At 40.1% G+C, this 22795-nt stretch overlaps 1 long non-coding RNA gene across 1 annotated transcript in view; it reads right to left on the bottom strand.

Moving 5' to 3' along the window:
* Positions 1-11470: 11470 nt before the first annotated feature.
* LOC107132664 (uncharacterized) overlaps positions 11471-22795 on the bottom strand; it is a 400010-nt gene continuing 388685 nt past the window's right edge. Inside the window, exon 11 of the long non-coding RNA XR_009495406.1 lies at positions 11471-20329. This is a non-coding gene — a long non-coding RNA (uncharacterized lncRNA). The remainder of the gene's footprint in view (positions 20330-22795) is intronic.

The following is a 22795-nucleotide window of genomic DNA, read 5'->3' as shown; positions in this document are numbered from 1 at the left end:
AAATTCAACATCCATTTATGATAAAAACTCTCCAGAAAGCAGGAATAGAAGGAACATACCTCAACATAATAAAAGCTATATATGACAAACCCACTGCAAACATTATCCTCAATGGTGAAAAATTGAAAGCATTTCCTCTAAAGTCAGGAACAAGACAAGGGTGCCCACTTTCACCATTACTATTCAACATAGTTTTGGAAGTTTTGGCCACAGCAATCAGAGCAGAAAAAGAAATAAAAGGAATCCAAATTGGAAAAGAAGAAGTAAAACTCTCACTATTTGCAGATGACATGATCCTCTACATAGAAAACCCTAAAGAGTCCACCAGAAAATTACTAGAAATAATCAATGACTACAGTAAAGTTGCAGGATATAAAATCAACACACAGAAATCCCTTGCATTCCTATACACTAATAATGAGAAAACAGAAAGAGAAATTAAGGAAACAATTCCATTCACCATTGCAACAGAAAGAATAAAATACTTAGGAATATATCTACCTAAAGAAACTAAAGACCTATATATAGAAAACTATAAAACACTGGTGAAAGAAATCAAAGAGGACACTAATAGATGGAGAAATATACATTGTTCATGGATTGGAAGAATCAATATAGTGAAAATGAGTATACTACCCAAAGCAATTTATAGATTCAACGCAATCCCTATCAAGCTACCAACAGTATTCTTCACAGAGCTAGAACAAATAATTTCACAATTTGTATGGAAATACAAAAAACCTCGAATAGCCAAAGCGATCTTGAGAAAGAAGAATGGAACTGGAGGAATCAACCTACCTGACTTCAGGCTCTACTACAAAGCCACAGTTATCAAGACAGTATGGTACTGGCACAAAGACAGAAATATTGATCAATGGAATAAAATAGAAAGCCCAGAGATAAATCCACGCACATATGGACACCTTATCTTTGACAAAGGAGGCAAGAATATACAATGGATTAAAGACAATCTCTTTAACAAGTGGTGCTGGGAAATCTGGTCAGCCACTTGTAAAAGAATGAAACTGGACCACTTTCTAACACCATACACAAAAATAAACTCAAAATGGATTAAAGATCTAAACGTAAGACCAGAAACTATAAAACTCCTAGAGGAGAACATAGGCAAAACACTCTCCGACATACATCACAGCAGGATCCTCTATGACCCACCTCCCAGAATACTGGAAATAAAAGCAAAAATAAACAAATGGGACCTAATTAACCTTAAAAGCTTCTGCACATCAAAGGAAACTATTAGCAAGGTGAAAAGACAGCCTTCAGAATGGGAGAAAATAATAGCAAATGAAGCAACCGACAAACAACTAATCTCAAAAATATACAAGCAACTCCTACAGCTCAACTCCAGAAAAATAAACAACCCAATCAAAAAATGGGCCAAAGAACTAAATAGACATTTCTCCAAAAAAGACATACAGATGGCTAACAAACACATGAAAAGATGCTCAACATCACTCATTATCAGAGAAATGCAAATCAAAACCACTATGAGGTACCATTTCACACCAGTCAGAATGGCTGCGATCCAAAAGTCTACAAATAATAAATGCTGGAGAGGGTGTGGAGAAAAGGGAACCCTCTTACACTGTTGGTGGGAATGCAAACTAGTACAGCCACTATGGAGAACAGTGTGGAGATTCCTTAAAAAACTGGAAATAGAACTGCCTTATGACCCAGCAATCCCACTGCTGGGCATACACACTGAGGAAACCAGAAGGGAAAGAGACACGTGTACCCCAATGTTCATCGCAGCACTGTTTATAATAGCCAAGACATGGAAGCAACCTAGATGTCCATCAGCAGATGAATGGATAAGAAAGCTGTGGTACATATACACAATGGAATATTACTCAGCCATTAAAAAGAAAACATTTGAATCAGTTCTAATGAGGTGGATGAAACTGGAGCCTATTATACAGAGTGAAGTAAGCCAGAAGGAAAAACATAAATACAGTATTCTAACGCATATATATGGAATTTAGAAAGGTGGTAACAATAACCCTGTGTACGAGACAGCAAAAGAGACACTGATGTATAGAACAGTCTTATGGACTCTGTGGGAGAGGGAGAGGGTGGGAAGATTTGGGAGAATGACATTGTAACATGTAAAATATCATGTAAGAAACGAGTTGCCAGTCCAGGTTCGATGCACGATACTGGATGCTTGGGGCTAGTGCACTGGGATGACCCAGAGGGAGGGTATGGGGAGGGAGGAGGGAGGAGGGGTCAGGATGGGGAACACATGTATACCTGTGGTGGATTCATTTTGATATTTGGCAAAACTAATACAATTATGTAAAGTTTAAAAATAAAATAAAATTAAAAAAAAAAAAAATAAGATCATACTGAAAAAGAACAGAGCTAGAGGAGTCATACTCCATGACTTCATAACAGATTACAAAGTTTGACTTGATTACCATATAGTAATCAAACAGTATGGTCCTGGCACACACACACACAAAACCAGATACATAGACCAATGGAACAGGATAGACAGCCTAGAAATAAACCCACGGCCTTGTGGTCAACTGATCTACAACAAAGGAGGCAAGAATATAAAGAGAGAAGAGACCATCTTTTCAGTAAAGTGGTGTTGGGAAAACTGGACACCACATGTAAAAGAAAGAATTAGAACACTCTAAAACTATACACAAAAATAAACTCAAATTGGATCAAAGACCTAAATGTAAGACTGGATACTATAAAACTCCTGCTGCTGCTAAGTCGCTTCAGTCGTGTCCGACTCTGTGCGACCCCATAGATGGCAGCCCACCAGGCTCCCCCGTCCCTGGGATTCTCCAGGCAAGAACACTTGAGTGGGTTGCCATTGCCTTCTCCAATGCATGAAAGTGGAAAGTGAAAGGGAAGTCGCTCAGTCATGTCTGACTCTTAGCGACCCCATGGACTGCAGCCTACCAGGCTCCTCCGTCCATGGGATTTTCCAGGCAAGAGTACTGGAGTGGGGTGCCATTGTCTTCTCCAATAAAACTAGAGGAAAACATAGGCAAATACTCTTTAACGTAAATTGCAGCAATATTTTTTGAATACATCTCCTAGAGTAATGGAAATAAAAACAAATGGGATCTAATTAAACTTAAAAGCTTTTGCATAAAGGAAACCATAAACAAAATTAAAGACAATCCGTGGAAGTGGAGAAAATATTCACAAATGATGTGACCAAAATGGGATTATTTTCCAAAATATATAAACAGCTCATTCAGCTCAATATTAAAAAACAAACAACCCAGTCCAAAAAAAATGAACAAAAGACCTAAATAGACATTTCTCCAAGAAGACAGACAGATGCTCTTATATGCACATGAAAAGATGCTCAAATTGCTATTAAAGAAATGCAGATCAAAACTACAATGAGGTATCACTTCACCCCATCAGAATGGTCATCATCAAAAAGTCTACAAATAATAAATGTCAGAGAGGGTATGGAGAAAAGGTAACCCTCCTACACCATTGGTGGGAATGTAAATTGGTGCATCCATTGTGGACAACAGTCTGAAAGTTCTTTGAAAAACTAAAAATAGAGTTATCATATGATCCAGCAATCCCACTCCTGGGCGTATACCTAGAAAAAAAATGAAAACTCTGATTTGAAAAAATACATGCACCCTAACATTCATAGCAGCACTATTTATAAGAGCCAAGACAGGAAAGCTACCTAACTGTCCATCGACAGATAAATGGATAAAGATGTGGTGTGCACACACACATATATATATGTGAAAGGCACTCAGTTGTGTCTGACTCCTTGTGACCCCATGGACTGCAGCCTGCCAGGCTCCTCTGTTCATGGAATTCTCCAGGCCAGAATACTAGAGTGGGTAGCTGTTGCCTTCTCCAGGGGAACTTCCTGACCCAGGAATCAAACCAGTGTCTCCTGCATTGCAGGCGGATTCTTTACCAGCTGAGCTACCCGGGAAGCACACACACATGCACGCACATACGCACACACACACACACACACTCACACACACAATGGAATAATGTGTCTGCTGCTGCTACTCAGTCACTAAGTTGTGTCAACTCTTTGCAACCTCTTCCTGCCAGGCTCCCCTGCTCATGGGATTTCCCAGGATTTCCTTAATACAAGAGTGGGTTGCATTTCCTCCTCCAGGGGATCTTCCTGACCAGGGATTGAACTCAAGTCTTCTGCTTTGAAAGGTGGATTCTTTACTAACAAGTTACCTGGGAAGTCCACAATGGAATATTACTCAGCCATAAAAAGAATGCACTAGCGCTATTTTGCAGCAACATGGATGGACCTAGAGATTATCATACTAAGTGAAGTAACTGGAACAAAGATAAATAGCATATGGTATCACCCATAAGTGGAATCTTAAAAAATGATACAAATGGGAGGAGGAGCTAAGATGGCAAAGGAGTAGGATGGGGAGAACACTTTCTCCCCCACAAATTCATCAAGAGAACATTTAAACGCCGAGCAAATTCCACAAAACAACTTCTGAATACCGGCAGAGAACATCAGGCACCCAGAAAAGCAGGCACCCAGAAAAGCAACCCAAGTCTTCGAAAGGAGGTAGGAAAAAATATAAAAGACAAAAAAAGAGACAAAAGAGGGAGGGACAGAGTTCAGTCCTGGGAAGGGAGTCTTAAAAAGAGAGAAGTTTCCAAACACCAGGAAACCTTCTCACTGCTGAATCTGTGCCAAGCCTTGGAAGCACAGAGGGCAACATAACAGGGAGGAAAAATAAATAAACAATTAAAACCCACAGATTGCAAGCCCTACGGTAACTCCCCCAGCGGAGAAGTGGCGCAGATGCCAGCACACGCCACTAGCAAGTGGGGGTTGGGTAGGGAGGTGCGGCACGGGCTGCATCGCTTAGAGTAAAGATCTGACCTGAATACCCTGAGCGCTTTCTGAGCGAAATAATTTGGGCTAGCAAACCAGACTGTGGGATATCTACCACGTGAAAAGCCAGCCCTAACCTAAGACACCGCCAGGCCCGCACACGGAACAAAGCACTGAACAGAGATAGCCGGCTGCAGACCATCCCCCTCTGGTGACAGGCAGCCAGAGCCGGAAGGGGGCAATTGCAGCCCCAGAGAGACATTATCTATAAAACTGTAAGCAGGCTTCTTTGCTAACTAAAACTTCTTGGGGGTCTGGACGGTCAACATCTGCCTGAGAAGGTGAGCCGGTTGTACACCTAGATAACTGAGCGGTGGGGAGGCGATAAGTCGCAGCAATTGTGCTCACCAAACACCTCATCACCTGAGCTGCTCAGACCTGGGAAGGGCACAAAACGCAAGCTCAACCGAGTCTGCGCCTCTGAGGACTACCCAAGTGCCTGAACCTAAGCGGCTTGGACCTGGGAGGTGCAGGCAGCCCAGGGCCGGCCACGGATGGTTCCCGTAGGAGCAACCTAAAACCTGAGCAGTGTGGGCAGGGAGGCTACACGTGCCGTGAGCGGGGGCAGACCCAGTGTGGCTGAGGCACTGAGAGCACACGCCAGTGTTATTTGCTTGCAGCATCCCTCCCTCCCTCCCTCCCCACAGTGCGACTGAACAAGTGAGCCTAAAAAAAAAAAAAAAAGTGTCCTCCACTGTCCCCTTTGTGTCAGGGTGGAAACCAGACACTGAAGAGACCAGCAAACAGAAGAAGCTATAACAGAGGGAACCGCCTTGGAAGCTACAGGCAATAGATTAAAACCCTGTGGTTAGTACCAACTACATTGGAAGGGGCCTATAGATCTTGAGAAATAAAAGTCGGACCAAGGAACTAGCCGAAAATGAACTGAACCCACAATACTCACAACAAAACCAGAGAAAGTCCTAGATATGTTTTTACTATTTTTACGATCATTCTTTTTCTGTTTTTTTTTTAATTTTTTAAAAAAATTTTAAGTCCTGTATTATTCCTTTAATTTTCACTTTTATAACCTATTACTTTGTGAAAAAAAAAGACCCTTTTTTTTAAAGCAAACTTCACATATATATTTTTTATAATTTTTTTGACCTTGTTTTTTTTGTTTGTTTGTTTTTGTTTTTCCTCTTTTCTTTAACATTATATTTTTGAAATTCCAAACTCTACTCTAGATTTTTAACCTATAGTTTTTTTTTTTTTTTACAATTTCTGTGACTTGTTTTTTTCTTTTTTTTTTCTTTTTCTCTGTTTCTTTCTCTTCTTCTTTTATATAACATTGTATTTCTGAAATTCCAAACTCTACTCTAGATTTTCAATTTATGCTTTTTGGTATTTGTTATCAATTTTGTACCTGTATTTTCTTTATAATTTTTGCAACTTTGTTTTTGTTTGTTTGTTTGTTTTTCTCTATTTCTTTTTCTTCTTCTTTTTTTTAACATTGTATTTTTGAAATTCCAAACTCTACTCTAGATTTTTAACTTTTGCTTTTTGGTATTAGTTATCAATTTTGTACCTATATTTTCTTTATAATTTTCACGACCTTGTTTGTTTTTGTTTGTTCATTTTTTCTCTCTTTCTTTCCCTTCTTTTCTTTAACATCATATTTTTGAAATTCCAAACTCTACTCTACATTTTTAATTTTTGCTTTTATGTATTTGTTACCAATTTTGTACCTTTAAGAACCCAATCTTCAGTACCCATTTTTCACTAGGGAGTGAGATTACTAGCTTGACTGCTCTCTCTCCCTTTGAACTCTCATTTTTCTCCACCAGGTCGCCTGTGTCTCCTCCCTAACCCCTCTCCACTCTACCCATCTCTGTGAATTTCTGTGTGTTCCAGACAGTGGAGAACACTTAGGGAACTGATTACTGACTGGATCTGTCTCCCTCTTTTTCATTCCCCCCTTTTATCCTTCTGGCCACCTCTGTCTCCTTCCTCCTTCTTCTCTTCTCTGTATAACTCCATGAACATCTCTGAGCGGTCCAGTTGTGGAGTGCACATAAGGAAGTGATTACTGGCTAGCCCACTCTCTCCTCTATTGATTCCACCTCATCTCATTCAGGTCACCTCTAACTCCCTCCTCCCTCTTCTCTTCATGTAACGCTGGGAACCTCTCTGGGTGACCCTCACGGTAGAGAAACTTTTCATCTTTAATGTAGATGTTTTGTCAATGGTGCTGTATAGAAGGAGAAGTTTTGAAACTACTGTTAAAAATAAGACCGATAACTGGAAGCAGGAAGCTTAAGTCCAAACCCTGACTCCAGGGAACTCCTCACTCCAAGGAACATTAATTGACAGGAGCTCATCAAATGCCTCCATACCTACACTGAAACCAAGCACCACACAAGGGCCAACAAGTTCCAGGGCAAGACATACCAAGAAAATTCTCCAGCAACAAAGGAACACAGCCGTGAGCTCCAAGATACAGGCTACCCAAAGTCACCCCAAAACCATAGACATCTCATAACTCATTACTGGACACTTCATTGCACTCCAGAGAAAAGAAATACAGCTCCACCCACCAGAACACTGACACAAGCTTCCCTAACCAAGAAACCTTGACAAGCCACCTGTACAAACCCACACACAGCGAGGAAACACCACAATAAAGAGAACTCCACAAACTGCCAGAATACAGAGAGGACACCCCAAACTCAGCAATTTAAACAAGATGAAGAGACAGAGGAATACCCAGCAGATAAAGGAACAGGATAAATGCCCACCAAACCAAACAAAAGAGGAAGAGATAGGGAATCTACCTGATAAAGAATTCCGAATAATGATAGTGAAATTGATCCAAAATCTTGAAATCAAAATGGAATCACAGATAAATAGCCTGGAGACAAGGATTGAGAAGATGCAAGAAAGGTTTAACAAGGACCTAGAAGAAATAAAAAAGAATCAATATATAATGAATAATGCAATAAATGAAATTAAAAACACTCTAGAGGCAACAAATAGTAGAATAACAGAGGCAGAAGAAAGGATTAGTGAATTAGAAGATAGAATGGTAGAAATAAATGAATCAGAGAGGATAAAAGAAAAACGAATTAAAAGAAATGAGGACAATCTCAGACACCTCCAGGACAATATTAAACGCTACAACATTCGAATCATAGGGGTCCCAGAAGAAGAAGACAAAAAGAAAGACCAAGAGAAAATACTTCAGGAGATAATAGTTGAAAACTTCCCTAAAATGGGGAAGGAAATAATCACCCAAGTCCAAGAAACCCAGAGTTCCAAACAGGATAAACCCAAGGTGAAACACCCCAAGACACATATTAGTCAAATTAACAAAGATCAAACACAAAGAACAATATTAAAAGCAGCAAGGGAAAAACAACAAATAACACACAAGGGAATTCCCATTAGGATAACAGCTGATCTTTCAATAGAAACTCTTCAAGCCAGGAGGGAATGGCAAGACATACTTAAAATGATGAAAGAAAATAACCTACAGCCCAGATTATTGTACCCAGCAAGGATCTCATTCAAATATGAAGGAGAAATCAAAAGCTTTTCAGACAAGCAAAAGCTGAGAGAATTCAGCACCACCAAACCAGCTCTCCAACAAATACTAAAGGATATTCTCTAGATAGGAAACACAAAAATGGTGTATAAATTCGAACCCAAAACAATAAAGTAAATGGCAACGGGATCATACTTATCAGTAATTACCTTAAACGTAAATGGGTTGAATGCCCCAACCAAAAGACAAAGACTGGCTGAATGGATACAAAAACAAGACCCCTACATATGTTGTCTACAAGAGACCCACCTCAAAACAGGGGACACATACAGACTGAAAGTGAAGGGCTGGAAAAAGATTTTCCATGCAAATAGGGACCAAAAGAAAGCAGGAGTAGCAATACTCATATCAGATAAAACAGACTTTAAAACAAAGGCTGTGAAAAGAGACAAAGATGGTCACTACATAATGATCAAAGGATCAATCCAAGAAGAAGATATAACAATTATAAATATATATGCACCCAACACGGGAGCACCACAATATGTAAGACAAATGCTAACAAGTATGAAAGGAGAAATTAACAATAACACAATAATAGTGGGATACTTTAATACCCCACTCACACCTATGGATAGATCAACTAAACAGAAAATTAACAAGGAAACACAAACTTTAAAGGATACAATAGACCAGTTAGACCTAATTGATATCTACAGGATATTTCATCCCAAAACAATGAATTTCACCTTTTTCTCAAGCGCACATGGAACCTTCTCCAGAATAGATCACATCCTGGGCCATAAATCTAGCCTTGGTAAATTCAAAAAAATAGAAATCATTCCAAGCATCTTTTCTGACCACAATGCAGTAAGATTAGATCTCAATTACAGGAGAAAAACTATTAGAAATTCCAACATATGGAGGCTGAACAACACGCTGCTGAATAACCAACAAATCATAGAAGAAATCAAAAAAGAAATCAAAATTTGCATAGAAATGAATGAAAATGAAAACACAACAACCCAAAACCTATGGGACACTGTAAAAGCAGTCCTAAGGGGAAAGTTCATAGCAATACAGGTATACCTCAAGAAACAAGAAAAAAGTCAAATAAATAACCTAACTCTACACCTAAAGCAACTAGAAAAGGAACAAATGAAGAACCCCAGGGTTAGTAGAAGGAAAGAAATCTTAAAAATTAGGGCAGAAATAAATGCAAAAGAAACAAGAGACCATAGCAAAAATCAACAAAGCCAAAAGCTGGTTCTTTGAAAGGATAAATAAAATTGACAAACCATTAGCCAGACTCATCAAGAAACAAAGGGAGAAAAATCAAATCAATAAAATTAGAAATGAAAATGGAGAGATCACAACAGACAACACAGAAATATAAAGGATCATAAGAGACTACTATCAACAATTATATGCCAATAAAATGGACAATGTGGAAGAAATGGACAAATTCTTAGAAAAGTACAACTTTCCAAAACTGGACCAGGAAGAAATAGAAAATCTTAACAGATCCATCACAAGCACGGAAATTGAAACTGTAATTAAAAATCTTCCAGCAAACAAAAGCCCAGGTCCAGACGGCTTCACAGCTGAATTCTACCAAAAATTTAGAGAAGAGCTAACACCTATCCTGCTCAAACTCTTCCAGAAAATTGCAGAGGAAGGTAAACTTCCAAACTCATTCTATGAGGCCACCATCACCCTAATACCAAAACCTGACAAAGATCCCACAAAAAAAGAAAACTACAGGCCAATATCACTGATGAACATAGATGCAAAAATCCTTAACAAAATTCTAGCAATCAGAATCCAACAACACATTAAAAAGATCATACACCATGACCAAGTGGGCTTTATCCCAAGGATGCAAGGATTCTTCAGTATCCGCAAATCAATCAATGTAATACACCACATTAACAAATTGAAAAATAAAAACCATATGATTATCTCAATAGATGCAGAGAAAGCCTTTGACAAAATTCAACATCCATTTATGATAAAAACTCTCCAGAAAGCAGGAATAGAAGGAACATACCTCAACATAATAAAAGCTATATATGACAAACCCACAGCAAACATGATCCTCAATGGTGAAAAATTGAAAGCATTTCCTCTAAAGTCAGGAACAAGACAAGGGTGCCCACTTTCACCATTACTATTCAACATAGTTTTGGACGTTCTGGCCACAGCAATCAGAGCAGAAAAAGAAATAAAAGGAATCCAAATTGGAAAAGAAGAAGTAAAACTCTCACTGTTTGCAGATGACATGATCCTCTACATAGAAAACCCTAAAGACTCCACCAGAAAATTACTAGAACTAATCAATGAATATAGTAAAGTTGCAGGATATAAAATCAACACACAGAAATCCCTTGCATTCCTATACACTAATAATGAGAAAACAGAAAGAGAAATAAAGGAAACAATTCCATTCACCATTGCAACAGAAGGAATAAAATACTTAGGAATATATCTACCTAAAGAAACTAAAGACCTATATATAGAAAACTATAAAACACTGGTGAAAGAAATCAAAGAGGACACTAATAGATGGAGAAATATACATTGTTCATGGATTGGAAGAATCAATATAGTGAAAATGAGTATACTACCCAAAGCAACTTATAGATTCAATGCAATCCCTATCAAGCTACCAACGGTATTCTTCACAGAGCTAGAACAAATAATTTCACAATTTGTATGGAAATACAAAAAACCTCGATTAGCCAAAGCAATCTTGAGAAAGAAGAATGGAACTGGAGGAATAAACATACCTGACTTCAGGCTCTACTACAAAGCCACAGTCATCAAGACAGTATGGTACTGGCACAAAGACAGAAATATAGATCAATGGAACAAAATAGAAAGCCCAGAGATAAATCCACACACATATGGACACCTTATCTTTGACAAAGGAGGCAAGAATATACAATGGATTAAAGACAATCTCTTTAACAAGTGGTGCTGGGAAAACTGGTCAACCACTTGTAAAAGAATGAAACTAGAACACTTTCTAACACAATACACAAAAATAAACTCAAAATGGATTAAAGATCTAAACGTAAGACCAGAAACTATAAAACTCCTAGAGGAGAACATAGGCAAAACACTCTCTGACATACATCACAGCAGGATCCTCTATGACCCACCTCCCAGAATATTGGAAATAAAAGCAAAAACAAACAAATGGGACCCAATTAAACTTAAAAGCTTCTGCACAATAAAGGAAACTATTAGCAAGGTGAAAAGGTAGCCTTCAGAATGGGAGAAAATAATAGCAAATGAAGCAACTGACAAACAACTAATCTCAAAAATATACAAGCAACTCCTACAGCTCAACTCCAGAAAAATAAATGACCCAATCAAAAAAATGGGCCAAAGAACTAAATAGACATTTCTCCAAAGAAGACATACAGATGGCTAACAAACACACGATAAAATGCTCAACATCACTCATTATCAGAGAAATGCAAATCAAAACCACTATGAGGTACCATTTCACACCAGTCAGAATGGCTGCGATCAAAAGTCTACAAGCAATAAATGCTGGAGAGGGTGTGGAGAAAAGGGAACCCTCTTACACTGTTGGTGGGAATGCAAACTAGTACAGCCACTACAGAGAACAGTGTGGAGATTCCTTAAGAAACTGGAAATAGAACTGCCTTATGATCCAGCAATCCCACTGCTGGGCATACACACTGAGGAAACCAGAAGGGAAAGAGACACGTGTACCCCAATGTTCGTCGCAGCACTGTTTATAATAGCCAGGACATGGAAGCAACCTAGATGTCCATCAGCAGATGAATGGATAAGAAAGCAGTGGTACATATACACAATGGAGTATTACTCAGCCATTAAAAAGAATACATTTGAATCAGTTCTAATGAGGTGGATGAAACTGGAGCCCATTATACAGAGTGAAGTAAGCCAGAAGGACAAACACCAATACAGTATACTAACGCATATATATGGAATTTAGAAAGATGGTAACAATAACCCTGTATACGAGACAGCAAAAGAGACACTGATGTATAGAACAGTCTTATGGACTCTGTGGGAGAGGGAGAGGGTGGGAAGATTTGGGAGAATGGCATTGAAACATGTATAATATCATGTATGAAACAAGTCACCAGTCCAGGTTCGATGCACGATACTGGATGCTTGGGGCTGGTGCACTGGGACGACCCAGAGGGATGGTATGGGGAGGGAGGAGGGAGAAGGGTTCAGGATGGGGAACACATGTATACCTGTGGTGGATTCATTTCAATATTTGGCAAAACTAATACAATATTCCAAAGTTTAAAAATTAAAAAAAAATGATACAGATGAACTTATTTGCAAAGCAGAAATAGACTTATAGACATAGAAAACAAACTTATAGTTACCAAAGGGGAAAGGCCAAGAGGGATAAATTAGGAGTTTAACATTATCAGATACACACTACTATACATAAAACATATAATCAGTAAGGATCTACTGTATAGCACAAGGAACTACATTTAATATCTAATAATAACCTGTAATGAAAATAATCTGAAAAAGTAAATATACACGCACACATACATAACTTAATTATTTTGCGGTACATTTGAAACACAGTGCTGTAAACCAACAGTACTTCGATTTAAAAAAAGAGTCATGATCATGAAACCCAATGCCAAGTCAAAAGTCCCAAATAAACCCAGAATCGATATACAGTCTCACTCATCCCATGGCCCTTTTTCTTGGCAAATTGGAATCAATAAAATAGTGCAGTCTAGGAAATCATCCAAGACATTTATTAAGCAAGCACAGATTAAAGACTTCTCAGTTTAAGAACCTCTTTTAGGGAAAGGAAAATTAATATAAATCAAGAGGTGACTGAAGCTTTCTGAAACCATGGCAGGGGCGGGGGTGGGGGCAATAATACTGGGAAGACTCACTGTTAGACACCATTTCCCACAGCACTAGCAGACTGATTAAAAGGAAGCCGTCTACATTCTAAACTGGAAATGAAAGCGGCGTGCAAAAGACAAATTACACCCTTGCACACGTAAGCACATCAAGCCCGTGAAAAGCAGCAGAACTGAAGGCAAACCCTCACCCCATTCATCTGTGTTGAAATGCTGACCTCTTGCGTCGAAGAGACGTTGCATCCTGTGATTCCACGCTTAACCACTTGAAGTGGTTTTTCAGAGGTTTGTGTTAAGAGAAAATGAAAGAACCAATACAAACAAATCTCAAATATAATCCAGCCTGAGAAACTGTGCTTGACACAGAAATTATGTCTGCTCTGCCTCTCAATTCAGCGTGCCTGCCATCCACTTTCCAGGTATTAGTCGTTTATTCCAGTCCCAAGAAATGCACTCAACAAAAAGCAAATTAAGCCAGCATATCCCCACAAGCCCCAACAAAAATAAATGAGGACATAAAGCAAAAGGAGACTATGTTTCATTTCTCATTAGATCATGGTCCAATTGTCAGAATATTAATTCCATCTACCTGATTCTCATTCATTCTAATCTGAATTATCTTTATGACATATGAGCCACTGCTTGCTTTTGTAGTTAATAAGTGATTTCCTTCTCACGCCATTTGATTGATACTCGTGTTTGACCCTGGATGAGTAATGAGATTAATACTCAAAAAAGCTAACTATTAGCTAATCAGAAAAAAATTCGTATTGGGAGAAATTTTCAACTGTTCCATATTGCTCGTATATTCAACACATTTTAGCATTAACTATATAGCAGGCTATACAAGAAGAGGAGCTTCCCAGGTGCCTCAAGGGGTAAAGAATCCACCTGCCAATGCAGGAGATGTGGGTTCGATCCCTGGGTTGGGAAAAGCCCCTGGTGGAGGAAATGGTGACTGAACAACACTAGTTCTATCAAGTTCATAAGGGTAAATATAAAGTGATAATCCATGTAGGAGCTTTAGTCCAAGTTCTTTAGCGATCAGTTCATTCAGCACATATGTATTGAACCTGGGTTCATCCAGGTGCTGGGATGGCTGATCAAACCTAAAGCATCATCAACCACTAAGAAAAGTAATGTCAGTTGAACTGTGCTGCAATGCCTGAAACAATCTAGTGATGCTGACATTTATCCCATGTATTCTCAGGGATCTCGCAATTTTTTTCTGCTTTCAACTGCAATACTTTTCAAGTTATGGTCATACTTGTGTATCACAGTAGCAAAATGAAATCTGGTTTTATTCATATAGCCTCTTCACATAGGCTCTATGAAGCCATGGTTGTTTAAAAGGAAATACGGGAAAGGGGGGAGCTGTTCTGTATTAACATCACTATTTTGAAACTAAAGAATATTTTAACTTCCTCTAATCAAAAAATGTAGAAAGGACCTGATTCAGAATTCAGAACTTTAACTGAAAAGCTTAGTTTTTTTTTTTTTAAATGAATAAACTGTCCTTACTTTCACATTTTTCAATGGATCAAGAATTCATTTTGGCCAGATGTCAGTTCTGTGAGGACCATTTAGAGAACTGCAATGTAGAACTGAGGTCTTCAATTTTTTTTGCTTATGTATCCCCCTAAAGGAATTTTTAAATTTCTACGTATGCCTTATTTTTGAGAGTAACATTTTCACCATCATTTAAATGGCTGTGTTATAAATGTTACTATTTTAAAAGTATCTTAACGTCATAGCTTTTTAGAAGTACAGAATTGCTATCACTCTTCTCGTAACAAAATATTTGCTTCAATACCAACCGTAGGACCCAATGTCCTGTTCCCATGCTTTTCTTCATACACAATCACTTCTGGTTAGGTGCTCAGTCACAAGACCATCATTTTAAAAACATTTTAAGCCACAATGAAATCCACTCAGGCAGTACCAAAACACGTGCAAATAACTTGAACAATTAAGACCGGGTTTGCAGTATGACCGACAATGCCTGTGAAATACATGTCAGTTTCAGAAATGCAAAAATGAGGGAAATGCGCACCTTAGGATTGAGAAACACGGCAGCCTGACCTCAGTGCAAGGGAGCCGTGTGGGCAGCCAGGAGGGAAGAGCTGTTCTAGCTTGAGACAGAGAATTAAATTCAAACTCATTTATGAGATAGGCTGCCTTTCCACTTTGGAACTAGGATCCATGCCCACATAACCTCCAACAGGGGCCTGGGCTGAAGGCAGGTGGACACCGCATCTCCTCTCCTCTGGACAGGGGTTCATCCCAGTGCGATCGCCAGACCTGCAGCCTCGGGCTCTGGTGAGCGTCTCACATCCCAGCACAGACCTGCTGAATCAGAAGATATTGGGGTGGGCCCCGCATGCTGTTGGTTCAACAAGCCCTCCAGGTGATTTCCATGCAAGTGAAAGTTTGAGAACCACTGCCTCAGGGGAACTCCAAAGATAAAAAGGCAAAGGAAGTTATCCTGCTTATTTCCTTTCTGTTATCCCATGGGTTTGTGGTTTTATGTACATGTCTAGTCTCTTCTCAGATGTCCCCAGAGGAGTGAAGGAGCAAGGCTCTGTTCCTACTTGAGCCAAGATGTCCAGGGGGACACATCCCGAGGCCACCCTGGTGGCAACGGCGGCAGCAGTGAGAATCCCCAAGAGGAAGGAGACTTCTGGAGAATAAGAGCCATAGGTTCAACGTGATCTCACTTGGAGAGCTGTACACCACCAATGCTGGGAAAGATTGAAGGCAGGAGGAGAAGGAGATGACAGAGGATGAGATGGTTGGATGGCATCACCGGCTCAATGGACATGAATTTGAGTGAACTCCAGGAGTTGGTGATGGACAGGGAGGACTGGTGTGCTGTGGTCCATGGGGTCATGAAGAGTCAGACACGACTGAGCGACTAAACTGAACTGAACTGAAACTCCAGTTGTTAAACATTGAGGTTTTAATAGGGTTTAGTTCATTTTACCGAGGTATTGTTTTCTAAGCTGAAGGTGACTTGGGGCTAGGGGAAGGTACTGTTGTTGTTCTGCCATTGCTCAGTCATGTCCGACTTTGTGACCCCATGGACTGCAGCACGCCAGGCTTCCCTGTCCTTCCCTATCTCCCAGAGTTTGCTCAAACGCATGTCCGTTGAGTCAGTGATGTCATCCAACCATCTCATCCTCTGAAGCCCCCTTCTCCTCCTGCCTTCAATCTTTCCCAGCATCAGGGTCTTTTCCAATGAGTTGGCTATTCCCACCAGGTGGCCAAAGTATTGGAGCTTCAGCATCAGCACCACTCAAGCACAGTGTGAGAATGTTTTCCTACACTCTTTTCTTCATTACATCTAAGGAAAGTCTCCATTTAGTGTCTTTAACTCTCTACAAAACAGAGACCAAAAGATAGAAATCCTTAGGCTCAAGTGCCTTGGTAGGCTCCTGTTTCTAGCTGGAACTCAATAATATTTTCTTGTTTTCACCATTATTTCTTTTCACAGTTACCTTCTATTGTGGTAGGGAATTCTGATTTTTCATCTGAGGTCATTATCTAAAAGTTCCACTTAAGGAAAGTTTATTTAAGTGAGAGATGCATCATTTTAAAGAACAACATGAGAAAGTCATAGTAGAGGTAGTCTGAGGATATGGTATGTAAATGGAACCACTATATTAAGGAAGACTGTGGGTTGTTATTCTGGCGCTTACACTAATGAGAACTCAAATTCAGCTCCTCTCCTCAAAGTGAAAGTTGTTATCCCTAATTCAACCTTCAGGCTGGCTTTCAGAAAAGCCACGTTGAGCTTAATCAACTGTTACAACAGTTGATTTAAACAAACAAACAAAACAAAACAGAGTCAGACAGAAAGTCATTCTACAAAAGGAGATTGTAACCAAAATTTTTAGGATAACATTTTTATGATAAAAATGTGAATTATGGTAATGTATCCATTCCAATGACAAGGGGATGAGTAAGATACAAACTCTTCATTACTGGTGACAATTAAAATGCAAATAATTCGCACTGAGAATCATGATTATTTACATGCTAAGACAAAGTATTCTTTTGTATGTAATAGTTTAGGCAGTAGGGTTTAACAAAATGCAGTTTTATTAATCCTAGGGCCAGAATTTCTCTATTACACTGTTTTAATTTTTTCCATGTAAATACATCTCAAGTACACTCACTAATGCTCCCCTTAGCATATGTGGTGATGGTAACACTTAGATATAAATTACTGACTACTCAGTTAATTTCCATTATTCTGCATAAGGCTCAGCATATAGAGTTACAGCTGTAATATAAGTTAATTTCTAATCAGAAAATCATCATAGCATTTTCTTTGTAGAGCTTGGAACCAAATCTGATATGATTACTGGTTGGGAGGATATGAAAGCTTCCTGTAAAATAAAGTAAGTGATAAGAAAAGAGGACAGTCACATCCTCCTTGGAAGGGAGAATGCTTCCATGAAGGCAGAGCTTATGCAACCAGAACTCTCTTGGCAACCAAAGATGCTTTGACTGGATTCTACTCTTTGGCCATTTCTCCTTCTGGGATCCAATAGCCACCTGAGTAAATAAACACACCGTGAGTGTTACTGGATTTCAGAGTCTATTTGGAGCCAACAGGCTGATTCAATCCTTACTGACAATCCACATTCAAGAGATTCAAAGCCAGGATCATTGAGTTACTAAACCATTAAAAATTAACAGAAATAAAAATTGAAGCAGACTGGTATAACTTGGAACAAAGATGAAAAACATGGTAACCACCAGGGGGAGGTGAGGGCAAAAGGAACCAGTGGTTTTCGGTATCAAGTTCCTTCCACAAAGAGACCTGGTTGAAAGGGAACTGTTAGCCAGAGGACCTTCGAGATAAAAGTGGGCTCCTGCAGAATATGTTCCAGTTCCAGGGAGACAGCAGCACAAATTAAATAATATTGTGTCCTTGTTTAATTGTTGTCATTATGTATTGCAAAAAATAACCTTGGGGCAAACAGTAAAGATAATACTTGGCTGAATCTCCTTCTTTCTCTTCATACTGACTGCTCACAAAGTCTTGCCCTGTCATCTTTTCCGTTCCACAGCCTGTTGTCATAACGTGTTTCTGTAATGCTTTTCTGGTTGAAAGGCCATGAGTTCAAGCCAGACTTCAAGTGTCTGGGGGGATGAAGTTGAGGATCCCACCACACAGAGCTCAAGGCATCTGTCCCTTCCCACCTGCAGCCTCTCCCCCCAGTCTCCATCAGGAACCTGGGGGGGGGGGGCGCTTCCCCAAGGTCACCTGCTCCCTGCACCCACAAATCAATCACAGAAGAGTCTCATCCTGGGCAAGTCCCACCTCCTGTCTCCTCCTAAGAAAAGGACCATGGTGATTTCCTGTGCATTGCACCAGTGTAATTATATTATTTGTCTACATGTCTGTGAATTCAGGGTCTATGTTAAGTGTCCTTGTCACTTTAAACTCTGGGGCTTTGCCCAGATATGGCTGTGTTTCTTGATGAAGCAAATGTACCTCTTTGCTTTTAGGGGTTTTCCCCAGCTTATTGTGTGGTTTTAGCTTCATCACTTAACTCATCCACTCTTTCATTTCCCATTTACAGTGTGCAATGTCATGACAAAGAATGAGTGACAGCAATAACTTGAGTTTAAAATGGGCCCTCCTTCCAGGAGATTTAAAATAATTCATGAGGACTACCTGGCATCCTTCCCAAAGCCCTAGTGAGGAAGGTTTTGTTATTCATACTGCTTTTACATTTTGGTTCCATTTTACTGATACAAATACCAAGCACCAAGTTGTTGGAAAGATTTTTCTTGGGATCATTAAGCTATTATCCTCACTTGGCACTATGTTATCAAAAGCCTCTTTTGGTGCTTTCCTGGTATATATTATTCAAGTTATACAGCTAAAAGTATTCTGCATAGGTATCTGACAATAGGCAGAAACTTTAAAAATCACCACTAAAGCCAGAAGCCTATCCCCTCATTCTTCAGGCAAGAATTAGGAAAGAAACTCTTTCTTTTTTGCCCAAGTAATAGTTTCTATTTCTGAGTAAAGTGCTTCGGAAACTCAGCAGAGAGAGTCCAGGCGGTGTCCACTGCCACACCACACACATAACCAGAGCCAGGCTAGCACACGCATCAAGACAGAAACACAGGTGGCCTTGCCAAGGTCCAAAGGTCTGCGCAAAAATACCAGAAGCCAAGTCTCCAGAGCACAAACAACCAGGCGGAAGGTCTCCCAGGAACAGGATGTTCTGCTGCATTTCCCATTACCCTGGCCTCTGGGCAGGGCGTCCGCTTCCTGCTCACCACACGCCCCCTCTGCCAGGAAAAGCAATGGGATCTCCCTCGGAAGAGCTACAAGACCATCCACCAAATCACGGTCCTGACATTGAAGATGCAGTCTCTTTAGACCAGAACTCATGGGATTGCCCTGGTGGTCTGGTGGTTAAGACTCTGCCCTTCCAACGCGGGGAGCATGGGTTTGATCTGTGATCAGGGATCTAGGATTCCACATGCTGCACACGTGAAGTGGCTCCCCCCGCCACCAGAAATATAGACTGAATCACAGAGAAGTGTGTTTTTGTGCGAGAAGTGATACAAATAACTTTTCCTCCTCCAGACTTAGCATTCTATATTATCAGGTATCTAGATATACTGTTAGGTCTTACAAGCTACCTATACTGTGACCTCACTCCACCAAACTTAAAGTTCTATTAATAGGGTAAATCAGCATTACGAAGAAAAAAGAAAGGAAAGAGGAGAATAATAAGTAGCACAAAACATGACAAAGGTGGAGGTAATAGCCTATGGTGATTGTCAGAGATCAGAGAGCGATGAACAGCAAGCAAAGGGTCTTACCTTCACAGGATTTGGAACCGAACTTTGAAATGCATTTGAAATATGAGAGCAGGATAAAATTCGGTTCTAGCATTTTGGTTTGTTTCTTTGTTTTGGTGTTTTCAGCCTGACACGTGGAGGATGACACTGAGAATTTCTTAACGACCGTGGTCTAGCCAACAGTTGTGCCACGATTTTCTGGAAGGAAAATATAAGCACCATCAGTCAAGTCTATTCACTCTCTTCATTTCTCAGTCCAAGACCTTCTCCCCAGCTGTGCCTCCAGCAAGGAATTCTGAGTGGAGTAGGTCAAGGCCCCCAAAAGATTTTCAAAGGGTTCCTTAGCTATAGAATCTAAAGAGATAATTTTAAGTAAGAGTGCCTTGTATGTGTTCAAAATGTTTGGGATACTCTCTTAGGTACATCTCTCCGATACTGTCCACAGGACTTTGGCAGTTTACAGAGAGTAAAACTGATGAAGAGAGGGAGAATGATGGGCTTGATGTGAGAAATCATGTCCAAAGACGCCAAGACGTGTAACTAAGAAGATTCCATCCACTCAGTCTGCCATACCGGTCTCCTGGCACAGCAGGCCAGCTTTGACCTTGGCAGCATTTTCCACCTAAAGAGGCAGATGCCAGAGGGAGCATGGGCATTACACAGCATAGCAGCAGCACCGTAAGCACAGTACACAGATGTGGCTCCCCACGACTCAGAAGACTCACCTGGTGCCCACACCCCCAGTGGATTCACAAGAACACACACCTCTCGTCTCCCAGCTACTGTGTTCTGGGCTTTGTGGCCTCTTCTTCCGAATCTGACTATGAACACCCATGGTGTCTTAATCATTTTTCCCTTTCTGGGGGAAACTTCAAAGAAATTCTCAGGAGTCCACTGCCATTGTAAGGTAATAAATATAATTTTACCTATCATCAGTCATCATTACACAGATACAGAGAAATCACAGTTGGCTCCATCATTAAATAAAAGACTTCTTCTTTTGATTGAAAACAGAGGGAAGATCAGGCTAAAGGTGGTTTACACCAGAGCTTACTGACAAATTAAAGTGTGTGTGTGTTGTTGTGTGATTAACTTCTGCCTTCATATTGTAATAGACTCTTGGAAACCTCAGAGTAAGTTTTAATTTGTTTTAGCTCAGTTTTATTTTCAGGGTCAGGGTTAAACTCCTCCATTTAAATTGAAACCTTGAATGTCTTCCAGATTCTTTTCAAATATTTTTCATTTAACTGTCTAGAAATCAAATGTAAATATATAACCTCTGCAAAACAGCTCTTAGCCTACTGCCTTGTGTATACTTAGTGTATAACACGTATTTATTGCTAAGTCTGTTCCTAGTTGTTTGGCCAAAATATAATTTCAGATGATTCACAGTTTTCTGGATGGGGTCTTCCACTCCTTGTTTAACAGGTCAGAGATCTAAGTTCGGAGACTTTAGTGGAACAACTTGAACTGGAGCTTGAGTTCTCTAACTCCAAATTGAGTGCCCCTGGAGGTACACTGTGTGCTTTATCCCCAAACCCTATTATGGAAGCACATAAAAATTCTGTGAATCAAAATGATGCAACTGGGGAACACACATTTTGGACAAACAGCAATAATAGTACAGGTCTTACTATGAAGTTCTTTCACAGGAGAAACTGCAGAATGGGTTTGTTATGTGGGTATCTGCTCTGTCTCTGAAAGCCACCTCTAGAGGGTAGCACACTCTTTGTAACAAACAAGAATCTCCTCGGTTTGGAAGAACAGCCTGGCGTGAAAACCGAGCGGGGTTTGAAATACTTATTAACAGCTTTAAATAAGTAGAACCCACAAATCTATCAAGCCTGGTATACTTTTTGTCTGTGTGGGGGAGAAAGGGGGCTGAAATGAGAATATAACTGTGAGTCTTTTCTCTTTCCTCCCTCCCCAAGCACAGAGCCTGTAATATTTAATAGCAGCTGAACTTGAAACTTCCCTTATAATACCAGCCTGATACTTAATTTTAAAAGCAGAAGCAAAGAATAGAGGGAAAATGAGATGTGTACAAGGAACTACCTCCGGTTGACTGTTGCTGGAACCCAAGTGGTAGGAGCCAAGGCCTGAGAATTAGGCAAGAGACGGCCACAGAGGGCCATGTGTGCCCGGAAGGGAAGCTGAACTTGCTCATGTAGATTCCAGGAAGCAGAGAGGGACAGGGTCAGACTTGGTTTCATGTGGATCACTGAGGTAGCTCTGAACTGAGCAGAATTGAGGGCAGCAAGTCTAGAAACCAGGAAGCCAGTTGAGGTGGCTGTGCCAATCCAGGAAGAGAAGGCACATTTGGAAACAGGAGCAATGGCAGATGGGAGGATGGATTTTAAGGAATCCAAGGGAGGGGAAACCAGCAGAATGTAATGATCAGTTGGATGAAGAGGGTGAGAAAGACAGAAGCATTAAGGCTATTATTTTATAATCTGGATCACCGGGTAAAGAGGTGGTGACATGACAGAGAGAGACTGAGTTTGGAGGGATGTGCTACTTGGTTTTTGAAAACTCCAATCTGAAAAGTCTGATGAATCCCCAGGGAAGGTACCTGACAGGTAATGGAATTGTTGAGTCTGAAGCTTGGGGAAGGAATCTGAGCAGGAGATCGAATTAGAGAGTCATTAGCATACAGGTGGTAGT

Source organism: Bos taurus, chromosome 7 (genome assembly GCF_002263795.3).
Source record: "Bos taurus isolate L1 Dominette 01449 registration number 42190680 breed Hereford chromosome 7, ARS-UCD2.0, whole genome shotgun sequence".
NCBI lineage: Eukaryota > Metazoa > Chordata > Mammalia > Artiodactyla > Bovidae > Bos > Bos taurus.
This window is presented reverse-complemented; position numbering and strand designations above follow the sequence as displayed.